General features: G+C 45.3%; 1 protein-coding gene across 17 annotated transcripts in view; it reads right to left on the minus strand.

Moving 5' to 3' along the window:
• The window catches only part of APBB2 (amyloid beta precursor protein binding family B member 2), a 375842-nt gene extending 352829 nt beyond the window's left edge, over nucleotides 1-23013 (minus strand). For all 17 annotated transcript variants that reach the window (XM_030881113.2, XM_060299264.1, XM_030881111.2 and 14 more), the window contains exon 1: nucleotides 22812-23013. The gene's annotated coding sequence lies outside the window, so the exon portion shown is untranslated. The remainder of the gene's footprint in view (nucleotides 1-22811) is intronic.
• Nucleotides 23014-25548: the final 2535 nt, after the last annotated feature.

Below are 25548 nucleotides of genomic sequence, written 5' to 3' on the forward strand. Positions count from 1 at the left end.
AAATACCATAGAGTGATGGCTTTAAAGCAACAGAAATTTATTTCTCACAGTTCTGGAGGCTGGATGTCCAAGATCAAGGCACCAGCAGATCCGGTGTCTAATGAAAACCCTCTTCCAGGAAGGATACAGACTGCCAACTTCTCATATCTTCACGTGGCGGACAGCACAGAGGGTTAGCAAGCTCTCTCATAACTCTTATAAAGGCACTAATCCCATTCATGAGGGGTACACCCTCATGACCTTATCTAAAGGCCACATCTCCTAGTATCATCACATTAGTGGGTAAGGTTTCCAACATAAGAATTTGGTGTGGGGACACATTCAGACCTTGACACTCCCTCACCAAAGCCTGCTCCACTCAATCATAGTCTTCTCCATCTCAGTTCAGAGCAGCCTCATACTTCCAGCTGCTCAGACTAAAATCCGTGGAATCATCCTTGACTCCTCCCTTTCTCTCACACCCCACATTCAAGCCATCAGTAAATCCCACTGGCTCCAATTTGAAAATATACTAAGAATCCAGTCACTCCCACCGCTACTGGCCTTGTCCAACTCTCCATCATCTCTCAAACCAGATTACCACAACCATCTTTGGACTGATTTCCCTGAGTCCACTCAGCACTCCTAAAATCTATTCTCATACAGCCACCAGATGACCCTTGTGAAATGTAACAGTTACCCCTGGCTGGGAACCCTCCAGTGGCTTCACATCTTAATTGGCATTAAAGTCAAGGCTGTTCCAATGGCCCAACCAGCCCTAGTGGGATGTTTCAGCCCTTCACCCCACCTTTTCATCTCTCTGATCCCATCCACTCCTTCTCCCCTCATTGCAGCCATGCTGATACCCTCCCGCTCCTCGAACACCACTGCCTGGAACACTCGTTCCCCAAGTATGCACAGCACAGGCCACCCTCCCTCACCTCCTTCAAGTGTTGATTCAAATACCTTCTCTGTAAAACCTTCCCTGACTGCCCCCCATTTAAAATCACACAGAATATAAAAAAAGAATGTGTGTAAATATACACATATATGTGTATAACTGAGTCACTTTGCTGTGCAGCAGAAATTGGCACAGCATTGTAAATCAACTCTACTTCAATTTAAAAAATAAAATAAAATCACATCCCCTCCTTCTCACCCTCCCCTTACCACCCCATCCCTCTGGTCTGGTTCATTTTTCTCCACAGTACTTCCTCCTTATGATATCAATTACTTATTTGATTTAGTTACTGTCTATAATCCTGACAATGGATGCAACTTCCACAAAGGCTCAGATTTTTATCTGCTGTGCTGTGTTCACTGCTGTATCCCTAGCATCTCACTGGCACTCAATAAATACGCTTAATGATGGGCTTCCCTGGTGGCGCAGTGGTTAAGAATCTGCTGCCAATGCAGGAGACACGGGTTCGAGCCCTGGTCTGGGGAGATCCCACATGCCGCGGAGCAACTAAGCCTGTGCGCCACAACTACTGAGCCCATGAGCCACAACTACTGAAGCCCATGTGCCTAGAGCCCATGCCCTGCAACAAGAGAAGTCACAGCAATAAGCCTGCGCACCACAACGAAGAGTAGCCCCCACTTGCCGCAACTAGAGAAAAGCCCATGTGCAGCAACAAAGACCCAATGCAGCCCAAAATAAATAAAACTAAATAAATTTATTTTAAAAAATGCTTAGTGAGTAAATATAACCTTTTTTCAGCGACTTATTTCACCAACATTTTTAACTAGTTTAGTGTAAAACAATTCCATGATCATCATTATGTTGTTCCTGTCCTGAATTTTCTAATTAAACATCTCCCCAAAAATCTCACTCACCAGCCTGCCCTGTGTCCAATGCTGGCCTTACTGCCCCTGCAGTCGAGAAAGGCCTAATTTTTTTGCAAGTGGCAAGAGGCTTAGCAGGCTTTACCCCAAGTGTTAACAATTATTATCTCCAAATGTTGACATTTCTGGTGATGGTTTACTTTTTATTTTCTTTCTGCCTAAGTCTTGTCATAATGAGTACATTTGACTCTCATGATCAAAGAAAACCACAACTGGAAATGACACCCCCCTTTAGAAACTAAAAATAAAAGTAGATTGGACCACAGCTGAAATCATTCATGCATTTGTCATCACAGCTCTGAGAAGTGTAGCCAAAGAAATCCCGAGGCCACACGCCTCCTTTCACCTCTAAACACCTGCCAATTTAGCAGCACCACCAATGGGCTGTGTTCCAGTGATGGTTTTTCTAAACTTACCCTGGTTCAGAACACAGACTGATGTCACCGGGTAATTTGGAGACAATTAACAATAAACCAAACCATCTTTAAATTGATCACTTAAAGATACAGGTGGTTCACCAGATCTAAAAACAAAACCATGTTGGCTCAACATGCTGGTTTATTCTTTTAATTTTGCCTAATCAGCAATCTGCACAAAGTTTTGTGCCAATGTCTGGCCTCCTTTAATCACTTTTTCCTCTACTTAAACAATGTATTTTTTTCACCTCCTAACCCAAATGTTCAAATGGTGAAAGCTGTTTCAAGAGAGTATACAGACCCAAGGGTACAGCATTTATCCAAGCCCACAGGAATCGCTGAACTCGATTAAGAATCTTAAGGGAACCCTCTTAGCCCTTGTCTTCTTTTAGCAAATTGAAGAGTAATAACATTAATTAGAGCCAATACTTTTTTTAAAACACTTACTTTGGACAAGCACTGATCTAAGCACTTCAAATTAATATGCCCATTTAATCCTCCCAAAGTCTGTTATCCCTATTTAAAAGATGAAAATACAGAGGCACAGAGAGGTCAAGAAATTAGCTTAAGGAGACACAGCAGTAAGTGGCAGAATTTGAATCCTGGCTCTAGGACCTATACTCTTGTACCACTATGAGTAACCACTGGCTGTATCTCCTGTGCATGCCATGGTGGTAATACTCCATGCCTTTGGATATACTACTCCCATTTCCCCTAATGTTCTTTCTTTCCTTTGCTGCCTAGAAAACTCCTATTCAACCTCCAACACCCATATGTGGGAAACCTTCCCTGATACTCTGAAACCCTGAGAATTATTCAACCTCCAAAACCCATATGTGGGAAACCTTCCCTGATACTCTGAAACCCTGAGAATTAATCATGCTCTTTCTACTTTCTACCACCATTTTCTTTGTTCATATACTATTTCATCAAAGTGTAAGTGAATTAATCTTCCCTGACTTAACTATTCATTCTATGTGAAAAGGAGCTGTATCTGATTCATATCTGAATTCTCCACACTTAATAAATTTCAAACAAATGAATTAATTTACAAGTTTGAAAGCTTTCTGGGTTTATTTAATAATATAACAACAACATTTATTAAGTGCTTACTATTCTAGGCACTTCATGTGTTTTAATTCACTTAATCCTTACCATAACCCTATTGACAAAAGTACAATTATTGTCACCATTTTGCAGATGTGGAGGCAGAGAACGTTAACGATTCTGTTATCGCCCAAGGTCAAAGCTAGCAAGAACCAGAATTTGACCCCAGGCAGTCTGGCTCCATGCTCACTGACTGCGCAGTTCATAGGTCCTGTACTGGGCTTCCCAAGGTCCAAGGAAAGGTCAAAGCCAGTTCTTGCCCATAAAGATGCCACGTGGAATCTTCTTTCTAAAGGATCTATGAGGGTTCACCCTGAACACTCACTGTCTAGCATGAGGGTTGTCATTAAAAAAGAAGCTCAACAGATATTTGTTGAAGGATCAAAAATCATTTCTATATAGTTTTTAAACGACTGAATTTTTCACATGTAATAGCACCAGGCACTGCCAAGGTATTAAACATAGATTACTTTATCTTCAAAATGACCTCATGAGGAAGGGATTCTTTTTAGTCCTACTTTACAGATGAGGAAACTGAGGTACCACGAGTTTCAATAACTTGCCTTATGGGCTTCCCTGGTGGCGCAGTGGTTGAGAGTCCACCTGCCGATGCAGGCGACACGGGTTAGTGCCCCGGTCTGGGAGGATCCCACATGCCACGGAGCGGCTGGGACCGTGAGCCATGGCCGCTGGGCCTGCGCGCCCGGAGCCTGTGCTCTGCAACGGGAGAGGCCACAACAGTGAGAGGCCCGCGTACCGCAAAAATAAATAAATAGCTTGCCTTATAACTTGAGGTTCAAGACCACAACATTAGAATGTGAAGCCAGGATTCAAACTTAAGCAGTCTGACTCTATAAAGTCTTGTCGCTTCCTGGGCCTGCTGGAACAAACACAAACTGTGTGCCTTAACCAACAGAAACGTATTCTCTTAAGAGTTCTAGAGGCTTGAATTCTGACATCAAGGTGTTGGCAGGGCCATGCGCGCTCCAAAGCATCTAGGAGAGGATCCTTCCTAGCCTCTTCCAGCTTCTGGTAGCCCTGGCGTAACCTTCATCGTCACATAGTCATCTTTCTTCTGTGTCTGTGTATCTCTGTCTTCACGTGGCATTCTCCCAGTCTGTGTCTATGCCCAAATTTCGCTTCTGATAAGGACACCAGTTACAATGGATTAAGCGTCCACCCTACACCAGTTTCACCTCATCTTAACTTGACATCTTCAAAGACCATTTTGTAAATAAGGTCACATTCACAAGTACCAGAGGTTAAGACTTCAAGGTATTTGTTGGGGGTGGGGGGTGCACAAGGGGAGAGACACAGTTCTAAAGGTAACAAATACCCTATACAGAACTGACTCCACAGATGCAGGTAAATGACTCCGTTTTTCTAGCCAGTTAATTCTCTTGATTGGTGCAAAATTTGTTAGCTCTCAAATCACTCTTTTGAATACAGAGGGGAGTGGTTAAATGTTTGAGATTCAAGGGTTAAATGTTTGAGATTCAAGCGTTTCTTTACATACAAGGTAAACAGAACACAATCAAAATGTAAACATATTTTAAGTAAATTAGAAACTTTATCATAAAAAAGCAAGTATTTCCCTAGAATGGAAGCCACTTAATATACCAGAAAAATTCGAAGTAAAATACTTATAATCTGCTTACCTTCCCACTCTCTTCATTTCTCTCTCCATTTCCTCCATTAAGGCAATACTTCTGAATTTTGACCAATGAACAATCATCAAACAATATTCTATAATAGCGACCTATAATCATTTGATACTCTCTTTTAAAACTCTTAAGAGAGGTATCCATTTCTTTTGATTCTTTGGGGCCTACAGCTAACAGTTAAAGATTACATGCGGCCTTCAAATTTTTATTAACAAAAATTAGCCCTCAAGGAAACATGTAAATGAAGTACACAACTATGCAGGTAAACAGGTGTGTTTCAAATTTCTCCCATTGATAGCTTCCCTATACCTCCAGAGTCTAATGTCAAACTTGCACATGCACCCTACATCAACTGTGCTTTCTTTATCTGTTAATCATGTGAAATACCTTTACCACACACTGGAAGCCTGATTTTCTCTGTATGCTAAGGAAACAACCAGAAATTTCCAAAACAGGCTAATTCAGAATTTGGCCCTTTAGGGACTTCCCTGGTGGTGCAGCGGTTAAGACTCCATGCTCCCAATGCAGGGGGCCCAGGTTCGATCCCTGGTCAGGGAACTAGATCCTACATGCCGCAACTAAGAGCCCACATGCCACAACTAAAAGAGCCCGCATGCCACAATTAAAGATCCTGCATGAAAAAAAAAAAAAAGATCCTGCATGCCGCAACTAAAGATCCTGTGTGCCGCAACTAAGACCCAGCACAGCCAAATAAATAAATTATTTATTTGTTTATTAAAACAGACTTGGGGAAATTCTCTGGCATAAATAATTGTTAACCAACTCACTACTCAGGAATTATTAAGATGGTTTTCTTAGATGACATTATTGATAACTAATTCAATGAATACATTTTATTATACTAGCATCACCCAGATGGCAAAAAGGACCACAAAGTTGCCTTAACTCATTTTAAAGATCAAAATATAGCATTTAAGTCAGGATGCACAGTACACCAAAGCTAGTCAAAGCAAACATCATAGGGAAAATGATATTTCCTAAAATCAAATTCTTGACCTGAAATTCTATCTGCTTTCTTGTATTCCATCACTATCCTGACTCAAATAGAAGTGGAAGTACTAATAGGTTATTCCAAAAGATCGTTCAATTATTTTGGAAGAAACAAATGACCTATATATTTTTTTTAATAAAGTAACAGGCTTCCTGTAGAAAAAGGTCACTATTAACATGGAATAAATTAGCAAGTAAAATTCAGTTTTGCTAGTACACAGCATTAAAATGCAATTTTCAGACTAATACGTTTACAGAACATTTCAAGACCGCCAGTTGCTCACCCCTGGCGGCTGGAGCTTATCCTCTCTAATTATACTGAGCGCATTCTCAGGACAGAATGCTCAATGCTTAAAGAAATAACTGATTTTTTTCCTCAAGAAAAATATCACAACCCCAGTTACAATCCTTTGAAAGTATATATCACACTACAGAGAGTATAGACATTTTCTTTGTTTAAAACAGCAATTAGAAAGAAATGCAAAGCAGCTACAATTACAACCAAACACAGTTTGTGTTTCTGCCACGAGCTTTCTCATGCTGGTTGGTCCTTAGACTCTCTCTACTTTCCCAGGATATTTCCTGATTTTGCAACGCTCTTGTGTCTCAGGGAAATATCAATTAAAGGGTATGTGTGTGTACTCAAGCACCTGCATTCACATTTACCGAGTGCCTTCCCCATGCCGAGTTCTGTCCTCATAATCTACACTCAGCCCAATCCTATCACCTGCTCTAGCTGTGTGCCCTGGGACAAACTGGGTGAGCCTCAGCTTCCCCACCTGTATCTGCAGATAACTACAGCAGCTACTTCACAGGCGCATGGGACCAAATGATCTCCACGTTAACACGTGCATCACAGACAGTGGCTGCTGTCTCACAGGAGGTGCCCAATAAACATTAACCCTTATAATCTCTACAGGATCCTCTTCAGGTGAGAAAAAGTAGGTAACTTTTGCTGATAGAGACCAATCCAGCATCAAATCCCAGCCCGTAGGTCTTCCACACCTATTAAACTATAATATGAGGCATCAAAGACACTGAGGAACTGTCATCCACATTCTCTGAAGATACTTAAAGGGGAGGGGGGAGGTAACAGTCAACACCAAGACTATGTAGTTGAATATAAAGCATTAAAAACCTACTACCGGGGGGCTTCCCTGGTGGCGCAGTGGTTGAGAGTCCGCCTGCCGATGCAGGGGACACGGGCCCGTGCCCCGGTCCGGGAGGATCCCGCATGCCGCGGAGCGGCTGGGCCCGTGAGCCGTGGCCGCTGGGCCTGCGCGTCCGGAGCCTGTGCTCCGCAACGGGAGAGGCCACAACAGTGAGAGGCCCGCGTACCGCAAAAAAAAAAAAAAACCCTACTACCGGGCTTCCCTGGTGGCGCAGTGGTTGAGGGTCCGCCTGCCGATGCGGGGGACGCGGGTTCGTGCCCCGGTCCGGGAGGATCCCACATGCCGCGGAGCGGCTGGGCCCGTGGGCCGTGGCCGCTGGGGCTGCGCGTCCGGAGCCTGTGCTCCGCAACGGGAGAGGCCACAGCAGTGAGAGGCCCGTGTACCACACACACACAAAAAAAACCTACTACCAATTACAAATATCTCCCCATCATTCTTCTTTAAAAGAATTATCTGTTTAAATATTTTAATACTAAACATATGTAAGTTTTTGATCAAGGACCATCTTCCACAGCACAGTAACCGATGTGGAGTTAATCTAAAATCCTGGTCCACCTACCAACGACTTCAACAACAGGAAATCAAGGCAGTAAATATCTTGATCACTTTATAGCACACATTTTCACATTATCACAGGAAACCCTCCCACCCAGGTAGGTATCACTCTAGATATTTTATAGAGAGAAACTGGGGCTCAGGCAGGGCACCCACCTATATCCACCTATCCCAAGGCAGGGCCCAAAGTGAAACTCAGCTCTGTCTAGATCTGAAGTCCATGCTCTCTTTAGAACCACAAATGGACAAGGCAAAAGAAGGGTGAGGCCAGCTGGTCACTTGGCTATGAAGGCACACTCAACAGAATACATGGGAAAGGTGCCACAGTTTTTGAGGACATCCCAATGAAGATTAATTTTTACCAAATCGCTTCATCTTCAAAGCAGAAGTCAGTAACATACATGACCAAAAACATGACCCACACAGAGCATACCCAATTTCAAACTTCAAACCCACATAGAGCATACCCAATTTCAAACTTCACGATTTCAAACTTGTCTGGATCAGTGTTAGTCCTACACTAAAGAAAGCTTTTGAAAACACAGGAGTTGAGGATCAGGTTCAGCTGAGTGGCACCTGTACCCTCCCCAGCTCCTGGGGTCCTGGGAACCCGCACAATCTCAGAGCCTCAGCCCCGGGGGCAGATTGCACAGACATCAGAAGAGCTGCGCCAGCAGCTTCAGTCCAGTGCAAATTAACTCCTCCTTCAGGTTCCACATTGACAATAAGTCAGAAGTCCTTGGGTCACGGTACCTCTGCTGGTGAGGACACAGGACCAGTTCTCTTTTTTTTGGGGGGGGAGGGGTTAAACCTTTTTTTTAATTGTGGTAAAGTGTACATAACCAAATTTATCATTTTAGCCATTTTTAGGTGTACAGTTCTGTGGAATTAAGCACATTCACAGTGCTGTGCAACCATCACCACCATCCATCTCCAGAACTTTTTCATCTTCCCCACCTGATACTCTGAACCCATTAAACAATAACTCCCCATTATGACCTCTTCCTTCCAGGCCCTGGCGACCACCTTCCACTTTGTCTCTGTAAACCTGACTTCTCCAGGCACCACATATAAGGACATTCATACGATATTGGTCCTTTCGTGACCGGTTTATTTCACTAAACATGATACCAGTTCTCTTTCGTTCCCAGTTAGTCTCCTTGAAGAAACACCCCTGAAATGCACATCCTTTAGATGAATTAAGAATGAATACATGAGAATTATGTTTTTCCCTTTTACTCATTGCTAAAAGGATACAGAAACACTGAGGGTGGCTCGGGAAGAAGAGAGGGAAAGCCAGCAGAGTCATCCCCAACATCTCTACTTGTTTCTACTCATTCTCCCACGAACTTTTGCTTTATGCAAATGAAATGTTTAAAATCACATCACACGCAGATGTAGAGAATGGACTTGAGGACATGAGGAGGGGGAAGGGTAAGCTGGGACGAAGTGAGAGAGTGGCATGGACATATATACACTATCAAACGTAAAATAGATAGCTAGTGGGAAGCAGCCGCATAGCACAGGGAGATCAGCTTGGTGCTTTGTGACCACCTAGAGGGGTGGGATAGGGAGTGTGGGAGGGAGACACAAGAGGGAGGAGATATGGGGATGTATTATACGTATAGCTGATTCACTTTGTTATACAGCAGAAACTAACACACCATTGTAAAGCAACTATACCCCAATAAAGATGTTAAAAAAAAAAATCACATCACATTGGGTATCCTCCTTTGACCTAACCATCTATCAAAAGGATATATCTGCAAGCATTTCAAAAGTTAGCTTTCAAGGTCAACACTAAGGAAAAGCAAATGTGATTTCATAAAAACGTGTATCCACCGAGCTCTCCTATGGAAGGAAATTGTTTTGGGCAAGATAGCACCACACTGTTTAATAGCTGGTGCTGCAGAAAGAAAGAAACACCTTTACAAATGTTCATACAAAAATCATTTAAATGTTAAGCAAAAATGTATATAGACTCTGAATGGGGCCATCCATCCCACTATTATCTCTCTCAATGGAAAACAGCACAATAGCATCTAATGAAAATCCTGTTTTCTTTACAAGAAATAAAGATAATAATGCCACAAATCAACACTCTCCCCAGTCGTCTATCTTTATTGGTTTTTCTTGTAAGCCACATGTTCTCAGAACAAAAGGGGGAAAAAGACAAAATTCAATACAATGCCACATCTTATTTTTGCTTTTTATTTCTACTTGCAGCTTGTAAAATATACACATAACAGCACGATCTGGTACCAGTAAAGGAAAATGACTTAAGCTAAAATAAAACTCAAGTCAGCAGGAGATGGCTTTGATCGGGAGACCATTGTATGTTAAGTAGATGGAATGCAAGACTTCCTCTATTTATTTTAGTACAAATAACCTCAAGTCCTGGAAAAAAAGACATTTTTAGAAAATGACACTGACCCAATTGCTAAGCCTCATGAATAAGAGTGGTGAGTGTTACTTCTGTTGCACCACTGCTCATACATTTTCTGCTCAAATCATTGCAATACGATTAATTCAAACACGGGGTTTTTTTTCCCCCTGAAATTCGGGATAATAGATGGTTGAAGACATGGAGATACTGACCAAGTAATGGTATGCAACACATCTACTGTTCACACTAAATGTACTGTCCCATTTAGGGAAAGCACCAATGCCAAGAAAAGAGTACCCTGACAAGGGGGACCCAAAAGCACCAATCACTGCAAATTCAAAGTCTAAATTCCCAGAACTAGAAGGAACCCCCAGGGACCCCCAGCCCTAATTCTCCTTGTGCTCCACACTGGCTCCTTCCCTGGGTGGAGGGTTTTGGGGGCTATTCCATCTATATCTGCAGCTTCTTTTAACCCTCTTCTCAGTTAAGTCCTACTGCATCTTTCTGGGAGTTGCCCCAAGCATTAAAAATCAGCAGCACAGGATAGGGGCCTCCTCCCATCCCTGAAAACTGAACCAACACTCTTTTACTCTGAATTATTCTATCTATGCAAATATTCTTTCAAAAAGACTCATCCAGGGCTCTCCCTCAAATGAAAATTTTCAGTGAGCTCGCCCGACCTAGTCCATTTCCTGCCCTCCATGCCAAACTACAACCATAAAGATGATCAGAGAATGAAATTCTTCACAAAGACAGACCTAGTCCGTCAGCTCTGACCTCACGTAGGACCAAAACTAAACACACCTCAACAGAAAAAAATCTAAAAGCCAATATTCTTTTAAGTCGGGAAGATTCCAAAATGTCAGCAAAAACCCAGGACAGGCTTAACCAAGTCTGACCCCAAGTTTATTTTTCTCATACCTAATGCTCAGCCTTAGCAACTCCAGCTGGTCACTCCTCTCTCCCTCTGTCCACTTAGAGTCAGCTGGCCTCCAAGACAATGTCTAGATATCCGAAAGATGCAATGAAGTCATAATTTGAACAATTCAAGTCAAAAACCACTCTCCGTTAGCCAGCTCCTCCCCTAAATGCACCACGTGAGCAATGATCTCTCCGGCTCGAGATGCCATTTATCTTTGGACCCAAGCCAGTGGGACCGATCCACTGATCAGGCATGAGGAAAACCAATAAAAGAAATGCTGTCCCCACTGAAGATCCTGCAGTCCTCCACAAGGATGAGAAAACACTGAAGGGTGAGCAGAGAAGTCTGCCTCACGTGCAATGTTCTTTCAGGGGCATGCAAAGCAGAACTTCTAGAGCTGGCTGTCCAAGGTGTGTGCCAAGAAACACCAGTTCACAAGAGACTGTGCAAGATGCACCCACAGGCAAATGCGGGGTTAAAGGAAGTTAACAAACTTCGTTTCAGCAGGACTTCTTAAATATGCTGATGGAGAGTAGGTATACACAATTTTCTGAATTTAATGGCAGAAACCTTTATTCACAATATATTTCCAATCACTCGGGTTTCCAATCACTTTGAGAAACACTGCTTTAGAGTACCTGGAAGCAAGCCTGGAGCCGAAGCCTGGATGACCGATGACCAGGCACAATAATAATGAGATATCAATCCAGTTTTCAGGACTGCAGGATCATTAGGGCTCCTTAAGGAGCTTTTTTCGTTTGGGGGGGGGGGCGTGTTCCTTGAGTATCTTTTTTTTTATTAAAGTATAGTTGATTCACAATGCTGTGCTAGTTTCAGGTATACAGCAAAGTGATTCAATTATACGTGTGTGTATGTGCGTATTCTTTTTCAGATTCTTCTCCATTATAGGTTATTACAAGATACTGAATATAGTTCCCTCTGCTATACAGTAGGTCCCTGTTGTTTATCTGTTTTTTGTTTGTTTGTTTGTTTTTTGTTTTTTTTGCGGTACGTGGGCCTCTCACTGCTGTGGCCTCTCCCGTTGTGGAGTACAGGCTCCGGACGCGCAGGCTCAGTGGCCATGGCTCACGGGCCTAGCCGCTCCGCGGCACGTGGGATCTTCCCGGACCGGGGCACAAACCCACGTCCCCTGCATCAGCAGGCGGACTCTCAACCACTGCGCCACCAGGGAAGCCCTATCTGTTTTATATATAGTAGTATGTATCTGTTAATCCAAAACTCCTAACTTATCCTTCCTGCCACCAAGAGATGCTTTAAAGTGAGGCCCTCTGTACCATTCTCCTGGCCTAAAATTGTTCCTCTTCATGATCCTGACATGGCCATCACTTACTGCCACTAGGGACATAGCTTAATAGTCACATACTAGGACCACTTGATCTAAAGGAACCCACTAGGCACTTTACATCACATCACCCGTCTCTATTTCTTCACAGACCCTCCCACAGAGACAGCAGAGAGTGTTTTAATCATTGCCATGCCCCTCAAACCCACTGGCACATAGTAGGTGCTTAATAAACATTTGCAGAATGAATAAGGAAATGAAGTATTCTGGCTATCCCTCCTTCTGGCTTGGAGAAATGATTAAACATCTGGTTATACTTAATTTCAGTTCAATATGATTTATTATTTCAAATAAAGGGGCCATGCTTATGCTGTGGCTAAATTAAATGACATCTGCATTTCCTGTGAACACATATTTTCATCCTGAGCCACTATAAGAAAACAATGTATTTTTGATTCATTCCAGAAACAATAATGGGTTTAAAGGTAGCCCCTCCCCTAGACTTCTCTAGAATCCGGACACAAAAACCACAGAGTTAATCGGCTCTTATGTTAACCCCATTAACATCATACTATAAGCCTATACCACCATATCTGGGGATCAACTCTCAGGAAAACTAGCTGCTGAAAATGTCCTGGGGCATATTTATCAAAACCTCCAACGATAACATTCTTGTTCATTCACATACTCATTCTTTGACAAATGTTAATCAAGCACCCAGGACTTCCAAAACACTGGGAACACAAAGATGAAGAAGCCACAGTGCTGTCCCTCCAGGGCTTATGGACTGGAAAAGGAGCCAGGGAAGTAAACGGTTACAGTTCTGCGTGCTAACAAAGGTGGGATGTAAGTGGGTGTGAGGGAGCTCACCGTGGGAGCGAGAAGAACCAGTCACCCTGTCCTGGGTGACCATGTTCCAAGTGCAGTCCCCAGATGAGCAGAATCAGCATCTCCTGGGAAATCATTAAACTGCAAGCTTTCATCAGGCTACAGACACCACAGGCCTATGGGATCAGAAGCCCTGGGGTGGGGCCGGCCGTGTGTGTTTTAAAGAGCCCTCAGGTCACCCTGCCGCACACTGAGGTGGGTGATGATTAAGCTACTTCCCCAAAGGAGGAACTAAAGTCAAGCAGGTAAAGAGCACACAGACGGCAGGGATGGTTGCAGGGGATGGGAATAGGACAAAAGGCCAGAGAAAACTGTCGTGTTGTAAATACCGTGAGGCCCGAGCTCAGAGCACGAGATGCAGAGCAAGCAGGCCATGAGGGGCTCACATGCGGTGCCAAGGAGCTGGGCTTCCTCCTGAGCGCAGCGAGGAGCCCCTGCAGGTGGGGTGGGCGTGCCCAGGCCTGCGGATCTCAAGAGATGACCTCGGAGACCCTGCTGAGAACAAGGAGAGGCCCTGGAGGAGGAGCTGCAGACTCCTAGGTGAGAGGCAAGAGCGGTGGGAAGGAAGTGGAGGCACGCTTCGGAGCTGGGAGTCAGGGGCGCCTGACACAGCGGCAGAGACGGAGGGGCCAGGTGTGCGGTGGGATAGATGGAGCATCCCTTCTCCTGGGAAGCTTGCCTGACACACACCCCACACCCAAACAGAGCAGCTGCTGATCTGGGAAGCACACATCGCATTTTACCGTAGCTAGTTCTTCAGCTGTCAGAGGCAGTGGCCGTCCCAGTCCGTTTCCATGTGCATCGTTTGGAACGGCGCCCAGCACTTGGAAAGCCAAACTGATTGAATGGAGCTGGACAAGCCGAGAGGCCACTGAGAGGCCACTGCTCTCATTCAGGGGAGAGAGGACAGTGTCATGGGGAAGGAAATTAGAAACCTATATCAACTGAACTTAAGTTTTCTCTAGTCTGTTGATACCATTCAAGACACTGAAGGAAAACCTTTACAAGTCAATCACGTGATAAAAATTCAACAGTAAATTTGATCTGTTGTGTGGAGTCCACAAGCTCACCTTCCAGCTGAAAGTCAGAAAGGACCATGGTTTGAGTGCATGTGCAAGTGAAAATGTGACACAGCTCTAGGCCACAGAGAGACTGCCACCTAATCGAGATAACAAGTCCGCTTTCTTTTGTTTTCAGAACAACTCTGCAAAGCCCAGAGGTAGAGGACAGAGACATTTCAAATCCCTCTGAGACAGACCGAGTCTTTACTTTGATTTTTAGAAATGATCTCCAGCAGGCAGATAATGCTGTGACCCAATTACAGGATATTTTGGAAACAGCAGGCACCTAACTTGGGGGTGGAGCTGGTGGGCGCAGAGGGAAGGGTTACTAAGCAGACGGTACCACCTGCCCCTCGGTCCTGCATGGAATTTGATAAAGAAGGGAGCTGTGACAATCAGGAAGTAATGCAACATCTCCCTTGACCTTCTTCCCGTTTTCTCACCATTCCCAAAATAGACAGAGCTAAGGAAAATCATAAATATGTTTCTCAGCCCTCTAGGGGGAAGGTTCATTAAAGGCATAAATTTGGGTCCCTGGGGAAAAAAAAAATGGATGAAAGGCAAAGGAAAGCCCTAGAATCAAGAGGTGGTAACAGTGGAAAATAAAACCCATGGCCGAAAAGGAACAAGAGAAATAAAAACAATGGTCAGCTCTTACCCCAAAGCACACTGAGAGGCGGTACCATAAGCTCAGCTGTCCTGGATTCTCCAAACTCAAGCTCTTCGGAGACAAAAGTTAAAGTTGCTGCTTAAAACTAAAAATAATAATAGCTGTTAAGGTCTTACTTTATGCCAAGTATTGTTTCTTTGTTTGTTTGCTTGTTTGGGGTTTTTCTGTTGTTTTTTTTGGCCTTGGCGCACGGCCTGCCCCGACCAGGGATTGAATCCGGGCCACAGCAGTGAAAGCACCAAAATCCTAACCGCTAGGCCACCAGGGAACCCCCCCCAAGTACTGCCGTAAGCCCTTATCATACCTTACCTCACGAAATCCTCATAACTACCACACTATGAGGAAACTGAGGCACTGTGTAACTCTGTTGTCCAAGTGTAACTGTGGTGTCCGAGATCACATGGCTGTGAAATTGCAGAGCAGTACTGGAATCCTAAAAGTCTGGCTGGTAACCACCAAATTTCACCTGCCTCCCCATAGGGCTGTCCTGTGCACACACTGCAAGATATTTAGCAGCATCCTTGGCCTCCACGCACTTGATGCCAGCAGTACTTCTTCCATAATCATGACAATCAAAAATGTTTCCAGGGAGTACTGCCAAATGTTCCCCAGAGAGCAAAACTGCTCCCTCTGAGAGCTACAGAGATTTGAAAGGCCAAATCTCTAGGTCCTTTATAGAAGCAGAGGCAAATCCTAGGTGTTGGATAGAAGAAGCAGGCTACAACACTTCCACTAAGCCAAAGAAAAATGGAAAAGGAGACAGCTGAAGGGTTTTCTGTAGCGGGTTCCGCCACAGTCCTTTGCCACGGCTCCTATAACTGTAAGGCCTCCCTCCTCTCCCCTCCCTCAGAGCCTCACACACATGCCTCTACTGAAGCACCTTATATTGACACGCTGGTACATTCCTTTCTGTCTTCCTGAACTTCCCACTGTACCTGGCACCAAGTATGTGTTCAACAAACATTTGCTGAACAAAGGCATGGACAAACGAAGCCGAAGTTTCTGAGTGTACCCAAATGAATGCATGTCTGTCTGCACTAGTGACCTGGAAAAGGTATAAAAAATAAAACTTGGTTATCGGGGAGGATAAGAGGCTCTGCTCAGAAGGCAACGTTGAATCAGTGTTTCCCGAAGTATCTATGCCCCTCTGAGATCACTGTGAGTCCAGATCATGCCTCAGTTCTACTCAAAAATTCAGCTGTATTTGTTCACTCAAGAATGAACCAACTCAGGAAACCTAACTCGTAAGGAAATTCTATTTATTCATAACTTCCACTGATACAGAGTACTGCCCAGCAAATCAAAGACACTCAATGTGGCAGGTCTGCTGCCTGACTCTACTGCCCAGGACAAAGGTCTACTTGGGAAACCAAATGAAGATCAGAAGGTAAGAACAAAGCCATCAAGCAGGAGTTTGATGCTCCCAGAAAGGGGTACCCACCATCCTCTCTCTAGCAGCCAGAAGTCTCAAGTGAGCCTCAGCGCTGCTGGAGAGGCCCTGAAATCCTCACATCAACTTTCTGAAGTCATCAAAGGCCTCTGTCACCCCAACACTGCCTCATGATTGGCATGTGACAACTAATCAGATTCTGGTGTATTGTATTCACAATAGCAATAATCCTAGACCGGAATCCGCCCAGAGAGATTCAACACAGCAACCCTTAGTTTCAGACAATATTTAGAAATTATATTTGGATTTTCCAACTATTCAATTTGTGTTCAGACGAAAGAAATGCACATGGGGGCCATAATCTGGAGGCAACAGCTCCACCACTAAGCATATGCAGATTTGGGTTAACGGGATTTTGAAAATGGACAAAAGGAGAAATTTTCACCTTCTCCCCAAGGCTGAATCTAGGAAAGTTTCATGTTGTGGTGGAAATAATAATACAGGCTTTGTTTAGGGCCTGGGTGAGTCCTTTAATGTTTCTGAACCAGACTTTCCTCACCTATAAAAAGGGAAAAAAGAGGGTACCCCAAAAGACAAAGTGAAATGTTTCCCGTATAGCACCAGGCAGAGGTGGCCCTTAATTAATAAATGTTATTTCTTCACGCTGGCAGTTCCTCAGCAACCCATAGACTCCTCTGTGTTGATTACAGTTCCAAGGCAAGCATCACTGTTCACTGTGTAGCCTTTAGTGAAAAGGACCTCAGTTTCCTTATCTCTAAAATAGGAATAGCACTACAGTATTTTGTAAGAATTAAATAGGGTAACAGCTGTAAAGCTCTTTGCACAAAGAGATCCACAATATTAATAATATATTATTATTACGACCAGTGAGATCCAGATATTACGAAGCACAGATTTTTTAAGTATTATCTGAAAATACATTACCTATTTTCTTAAGCTACTATTTAAAACTCAAAAATAATTTGGGTTTTTTTTTTTTCCTCTCCTCCCACCCACTAAAAGCAACTCAAACCTAAGGTGAATAATACCAATTCCATGAGCAAATTATTCTTAAACTTCCTCTAGCGACTTATCAAGGCTCACCCTGGAGGGCATGGCACTGCAGAGATCCAAACCAAGATGGCTATAACACAACTCCCGGTTCTATGGCTGTAACTCCATCAGCATTTCCTAGAATCACCAATCCTGAATTGCTAAAGCACGCTGTTTGGGCAAACAGAGACCTGTATGCAAAGAAACAAAAACCGAGATGTGTCATTTCACAGCCCAGCCTGCTAAAATTCACATTTCAGTCCCTTGTCCTTTCTGCTCTCTCAGAACCTCATCTTTCATCTTGGCGTTTTCCTTGTCAGTCTTGGGCTATAATTCAAAAATACTCGCTGGTTCCCAGAGCACTTTCAAAATTAGCTTCTTCTCAGCTCCTAGGACCTTGGGTCTGTACCAATGACTCCACATTCCTGGAAGGCCTGGAGGCGCCATCAGCCCACCCAGAAGCTCCAGTTTGGCTTGGCCTCCACTATTCAACTTGATCCTGAGGGCAGAGCTCTCTACATCTCAGGCCCAGATTCCCAGACTTATCAATTTCATGGACCATTAAGCTGCCAAATAAAAATATTCCCATCAATTTGTACAAGAAATCTTACCCCATATCCGAATGATATCATCTCAGAGAAAAGGACACATCTAATGTGAACACACTTCTGAAATATTCACTACACTGCCATCATCATCACTTGGGTAAGGAGAGTGGAAACCTCACCAACAGACAACAGCCCTGGCACTGTGACGTGCACATAGTAGACACTCAGTTACTTTCATATTGTGTAGAAACTAAGCTCTGATTCATAAGGGAGCGATTTGGGGAACGCTGCATTCCATACCACCGGTAATGCCAAGTCTTCCTTCTTCAACAACAGAGGTTCCCTTTACTCTCTGGAGCTCTGCAAGTTCTCCCCAACCTTGTCCTCCAAAGCACACACTTCTCCTAGCTCAGTTCCAAAAGTGCAGTCGTTTTAGTCAACTTGAAAGGTAAAAATCAAAACAAACCATTCTGCCTCCTATTCCAAGCATTCCTGAAGCATACTTTCCAGGAGAGTTACACTGCAAAAACCTCAGTTATCGCCTAGCAGACAAAATTTTGCAAGATTTTCACAAGAGGCAAAGGGTAGAATGGTTCGCTTTATTTACAATGACCAAATCATTCACAAACAATAAAGAAAAACCTTAATCCATAATTCCATACCATTTATTCTTTGCATGTTCTCTTTCCATAGCTGTCCATATGAATCTGCACATTTTATACACCAATAAGTGATACATTGTGACTTTTTTCCTGCTTGTAAAAGTAATGCCTGCCCTAGCATTTGTTCAATGCTTAGAAGACTAGGTAGGATCCAAATATTATGGAAATAAGGTTATGTACAGAGGGAATGTCTCCTGTAACTCTACACCCAATGGCCTCTGATACCTTTAAACCGATCAAGGCTTCTTACTTCTTGCCAAGTTGTGACGACTTGACTTTCTAGCCTCCATGTCCTTCCTCTCTTCCAGCTCTCACCTGGTGTTCGCAGTTACTGCCCCGCTCCTACCACAGGTCCAGCAACACTGGAGCCTAGTTATGATCAGAAACTCTAGACTTACTATTTATTATCACTTATTTAAACGTTGACAACTCTGGCTTCTCTTCATCTGCCTCACTTAAACGTTAATGAGGCTGAGTTTTGTGACCATCTTAAGAGCAAAGTATACTACAAACACCAGGTTTCCTTTGCTCTCTGCCCCATCATCATGGCTTGCCAAAAGAAAAATTCACGTAGCTGCATCCCGACAGCCATCACTCCTGCTACTACGGCAGCAGATCAATACAGCACCTGCTCAACACAGCGATGGTGCTAACATGAACTGATAATGATAATTTTATTCCAGAGACCAAGGGCGGCAATTCTGATCAACAGCTGAATCGACAGGACAGGGACATGGGAAAAGTTTGTCCAGATTTCACATGGGTAGGCCCCAGCAGCCAAGGTACAGGGCGGCCTCCTCTACAGCCCCAGAGGAGACTTATTCATTGGATTACCTGCATGCCCAAGAGCAGAGTGTCTCCTCAGAAGATGCCATAAAACAGTTTCAAATATCTACTACGGTGCTCTACCCAAATCTAATCATTACCTTATCTCCTACCTAAACCTGGCAGCGCCACAAAGAGTTAATGTTATGACAACCATCCTTTGACAAATAAAAACCAGAACTGATGTAGGAATTGGCCAAAAAAAAGGAAGGGCATTCCACAAAGCAGGACAGGCCAGACTTAGTGAAACAAAATCGGCTTCATCTAAGGTTTTATCTATAGTCCCCCTTTCCAAATGGATGCATCACAGGCCCCTGGACTGGGACATGAAGGCCCAACAGACACCCAGAGGGTGCTTTCTACTGTTACGCTCTCATTTTACATATGGGAAAACTGAGATCCAAAGAAGTGAACTGACTTTCCCAAGGTCACACAGTAAATTTAAGTAGTGGACGACCCTGGCCCAGGGTCAAATCCCACCAGACCCTTTATTATGGAGAATCTGTCACTCTGCCTTTGACAAACTATTTCAACCGAAAGAAACGCCATCAACACATATCAACATGCAGAATATGCACTAATAACACATAAAATTAAAATGGGTAATCTGGGCTTGCCTTCCTTACACTTATTTGTTGGTAGTACAACGTTGTTGAAAATAAATGAACATAAAACAGTTTTTAAACCTGGGTGGAGGCTTCTTAAAAACATTCAAATCATCTTGAAGACATGCTGTTCCAATCAAGTCTAATTCTAAATAACAAATATGTTATACAAGAGAATGCTTACTGAATAATAATGAAAACAGTTGAAGATAGTCTCACATAAAATAAAACTTTGAAGTTCTATTGCTGTACAAGCAAAGGACTGTCCACCTCCTCAGAGGGACTTTCTTGGGAAACTGACATTTATGTCAAAGATGCTGACACATAAGATATGTAAGAAGTTCAATATCAGACTTGACACATAGTAAATAATGAACAAATGCTATTTTCCTTAACTTGGGATAGGAAAATAACCATCACCCACATAAGTAGTAATATCTTCTTACAATACTTTACTAAAAGTCTGTCCTATGCCCCTGGAAAAGTTCAGGGGTTATATCATCAGGGTACTGAATATTTTAAAACTGTAACTGAAGAAGGCACAGAGAGACAACATTCCATTTCTCTTAAAAGACAAATTTAGATATCCTGAAATTAGGGTAATCAACATAACCCTGTTCTAGTACAATGGCAAGCCTTTCAGTATTAATTCCTGCTGTAACAGAAAAGAGAGGAAAAAAAAAAAGAACTTGATGTTTGTTTTTGTTTCTCTGGTGGCAGAAAAAAAAAAGTCATCAAAAAGTTGAAACATGACATAAAAAGAGTTAAGTTTTAAAATATTTTATCTCTGTACACGTGGATTCTTGCACTATTTAGTAGACTTTTCCTAGATGATTCTGTAGTCAGTATTCTTATTACTCCAGTTAACTGTAAAAAGCCAGTCTTTCACACTTTAGCTCATCAAGTTTTTCCACTACCACTTTATAAAAGTTTCAGAAAAGGGGACCCTGTTGGCTCCCTGCAGATGAATTACTTAGTTAAAAGTATCCTTTTGAAGAGAGAATGAAAGAAGTAAACACCTTCCCTGGAAAAGGATCTCAACTTTAGAGTTCTTTCTCAAAGGCCCTGAGCAAATATCTAGACCAAGCCCAGCCTAGGAAGACCCTGAGTCATTTTTCGAGGTCATATAGTAAGCCGATGACCAAAGGACAGCTATAGAAACCTTGCCATCTGTTTTCCCCAGGTGTTCTGACTACTGGACCATTGTACTCTACTGCCACCTGTGTTCTCTCAGCATTTCCCCCAGCGTGGATGTTCCTCATCCTCCTGACAAACGTCATCCTTTCAAAACAGTGCCCTTTCTAGGACTGTGCAAGTTACGATGAACAACTGTTGAACAAATAACTGCTTTCAAGCTACAAACTGAAAACACAACAAAGCGGCTTCATAAAGAAATCCCCCTTCCTGAAAGGCCATCTACCCGAATTCAGATATTCTTAATTATCATGGCCATTTAAAGACAAGATTTGAAGTATAAATCCATGACAAGAAAAATAAACCAAAGACTTTAGAGAACCAAATCCAGAATAACGGATCAGGATGCCACTGTCTGCTTTTTAAATCAGTGAAATATTAAAACAAATGACAAACCAGTGCCAACCTCACAAAGTTTCTTCATTTCTTGGAATTCAAACAGCACTGCTGGCATCATTTTATGATAATCCTTTAAGTATTTTACCTAAGTCATCAGGCGCAATGTAAAGCCAGTGACTGAGGGACTTCTAAAAAACCTGCGCCCAGTCTTGTGTGAGCTTCCGACACTGACCTTATTCTCCTCTCAGTGTTGGTCCTCCCCAACCACTCAATCCATCCAAAACCGTCTGGGACAGTCATGGCTCTAAACAGCGCTGAACTTGACTACAAAACGACTACAACTCTAAATCTGATTTCTTCAATGTATGATTTTTTAAAATCCAGGTCCCACGCTCCTTCGGCCCTTGGCCCCTGACCCCTCAGTTCTAGACCTCACCGCCGACATCAAGATCACCTTTCATTGTTTCTATGGGACTCCGCACCCCTCCCTCCGTCCAGCAATCTTTTTCATCGCACAAATGTCATTTCTAGTGTTCAACCCTCCATTCCGCCCGGCGGGCAGCAGAGGGGATTTCAGGACCAGCTTCCCTGACTCGGTCCCCTTCGCACAGCCATTTTCTAGTTAAAACGCTCCCTGCCTCCGAGGGGGAAATGAACTTTTCCCCCTTTGAATCCCCTATAAGCCAGCTCGGTCTTCAACTCCCCGGCAGGAGCGCGCTGCCGCACGGGGAGAGCCCAGCCGCACAGCGGAGGCCGGTGCCAGGGCAAGGGGGTGTGCGCTCTTCCCCGCCGGCGCCCACCCTCACTTTTCCCCTCCGCAGCCCCCGCCCAGCACCCCCTCCAACCCTGTCTCCCCCGCCCCAGGCCCTGCGAAGCCCCGGCTGCCGATGGAAAGAGGGCGCCGAGAAGCCAGAGGGAAGGAGTCAAGGAGTGAGCCCGCGGGCGCCGTGCCACCCAGCCCTGCGGCGCGGGCGCAGGGCGCACGGGACTCCGCAGCAGACGCCCGCTGCAGATGCGGTGGCAGCTGCTGCAGCTGTGGCTGCGGCTGGGCGAGCGGCAGTGGCCGCGCAGCCCTCGGGGCCGGGAGGAGAGGAGCAGCCGCCCCGGCTACGCGCAGCCACTCGCCGCAAGCTGCTGCCGCTGCCCGGGTCTCTCACCAGTACTCCCGGGCCGCCCCGGGGTCGAGAGCAAAAGCAAGGAAGAAAGCGGGGCTCACCGGCGGTTCGCGCGGCGCTCGCCTCGGCTCCGGCGCCCGGCAGCTCTGCTCCAATCTCGCCCTGCCAGGAGCGCCAGGATCAGCTGCGGGTACAGCGCACGAGCTTCCTACTTGAGACCAGGACTGGCTTTGGCCACTGAGCATGCCCAGTGCCGCTCCACGAGTCCCGCTCAGAGAGCGGCGCCGGCTAGATTCCACTTCTCCGGGCTTTGGCGGCGGCTGCGCGGAGAGGCTGGAGGAGCCCAACCGGGCGGGGGCGGATCCCGAGAAAGGCGGGGCCGGGGGCGGGGGCCTAGAAGGAGGGGGCGGGCCGCGCTCCTAGAGCGACCCCTGCAGGCAGAGGCTTTGGGGCCTCTTGAACTCGCGCTCCCTCTTATCTGAGAAGATGGCAGGGAGGAATGCGGGCCAGAGTGTCGAGACCCAAGGCGATGCATCCCGGTATGATAACCCCTCCATAAGGCTCGGCGTCTGTCTGCACCAAAAGGTAACCTTATCCCTGGCTAGTCTTTTCTCCCACATGTCTGCATTCCCTTATAATGGGAAAATGTCCTCAGATGAGAGCTGCCCAGGCCCATCCAGCTGCAACTTGTAGGTGAGACCTTCTCCTTCCTTCTGTCTCCTTATCTAGAACCCCAGGCATATGCCACACACACACACACACACACACACACACACACACACACCATTTCTTGATATGAAAATCACAGCAAGATCGCCTCAAGGAAGAAGTACACCTGCAGGAGGGGGAAAACATAATTTCCTTTTCACCTCCAGGAATATTAACTAAATTTTAACCAATTTAAACAGACAAGCAAGATCCTGATAAGAATGGATACTCAATAGGTAGTAATCAGTGCTCTGCCCCAGACACTGTGAATAACGTCCCCAAGGCATCATTGGGGTTGCTCTTCACCGATGCGGTGGTCAAAGTTGAGCCTGCGTCAGAATCGCCTGGAGGGTTTTTGGAAATTGATTGCTGGACAGAGTCTCTGAATGTGTATGTCTGTGGTGCGGCCCAAGCATCTGCACATCTAACAACTTTCCGGGTGCTGCTGGTGCTGCTGGTCTGAGGACTGCACTTTGAGAACCACTGCTCTACACACAGCCTTACCTACTATCTCCTTCAGGAGGATTGTGCTAAAAGTAATTTAATAGTAACGACAAAGTGATGGCTCCTCCTCACTCATCCTCTTCCTCACACCTCCAGAATGCACTCCTTCCTCAAACAGCAAACTCACACCCCACCGGTCCTTGTTCTTCATGAGAGGACTCAATGCAATTGGGGCCGGCATTACGTTTTTCCTTCGACGTCATAAATTTATTGAGGACCCACAAGATCTTATGGTTAGCCTGGGAATAGCAGTGAATAAAAAAAGAGCCTAGACCCCTGCTTTCATAGAGCTTAGTCCAGCGAGGTAGTCAGAAATCCATTAAATAATCACTCAAAAATGTCATTTCAAACATGAAGAGTGGGGCTTCCGTGGTGGAGAGTCCGCCTGCCGATGCAGGGGTCACAGGTTCGTGCCCCGGTCCGGGAAGATCCCACATGCCGCGGAGCGGCTGGGCCCGTGAGCCATGGCCGCTGAGCCTGCGCGTCCGGAGCCTGTGCTCCGCAGCAGGAGAGGCCGCGACAGTGAGAGGCCCGCGTACCGCAAAAAAAAAAAAAATATATATATGAAGAGTGTTAGGAGGGAAATCTATTAGGTGTGTATAAAAGAGTGTATAATGGAACCCTGACGCACACTCGAGTGGGGTTGGAAGGAATGAGTGGTAGGGGGAAGCTGCCTTGTGGAAGAGGGGTTTCTGGCATTTGCACCCCCAAACCTCTGCCACAAACAATTTCCCTCAGACCAATCTGGAGGCCAACAATCACGTCACTCCTGCAACGCAAAGACAATATTGCCACTGAGAAATCCCTATAAATCCATGAAAGTGCTCATCCTTGGGGCTGAGTCTCTGCACCCCAAGATACGCCTATGCAGTTCGTGCACCAAGGATAGTTGGGGGCCGCAGTTTAACCTACTTTGAGAAAATTCAGACTCTTAACTCTAACGCCTTTTAGTTCTAGCCTATGTCCTTCAGGCCTAGAGAGGCGAGGAAATTAGCCCAAGATCACCCCTTCCGTCAGCAGCAGAGACGGGACCCGCCACCGGCCTTCCAGGCAGGTCATCTTTCCGCAGGTACTCTATTCCCTCGAACTCCACAGCTCTCCAGGAGTCCGGCCCTACCATCCCCACTATCGGGGGTCCGGGGCGGTGAACGGCGCTCGCCCCTGCAGGCTTGATCTCTCCGGGACCGGGAGGAAAACCCGCGGTGGAGTCCTTGGCGGCGGGGCGGGGCGGGGAGACGCGCGCAGGCGCAGTGGCCGCCAGGTTGGGCAGAGGAGGCGCCGGGCTCCACACCTGATGCAATCAGCCTTCCGGAAACGGGCCCCGCGGCCGCGCTCACGCAGGAAATGCTCCTGCGCCCTCTCCCGGCCGCTGCGCCACCCGCCTGCCCACGGAGCCTCCTCGCTGCTTGACTTCGTCCTGGGCGGAGGGCGACATTCGGCGATCCACAGGGGACCCGCAGGAGGAGTTGGGAAGTCACCGCCAGAAAAAGCAAAATCCCTGGCTGCCCCTAATAGTGACGTGGAAGCGGCCACAGAACGTTCCGTGGCTGCAGGAGGAAATTCCCTTAATGATGTATTTCCAGAGAGGATGGGGTTGGGAGGAGCTTTTAACCTTCCTTGCTTGCT

This window comes from Globicephala melas, chromosome 5 (genome assembly GCF_963455315.2).
Source record: "Globicephala melas chromosome 5, mGloMel1.2, whole genome shotgun sequence".
NCBI classification, from domain to species: domain Eukaryota; kingdom Metazoa; phylum Chordata; class Mammalia; order Artiodactyla; family Delphinidae; genus Globicephala; species Globicephala melas.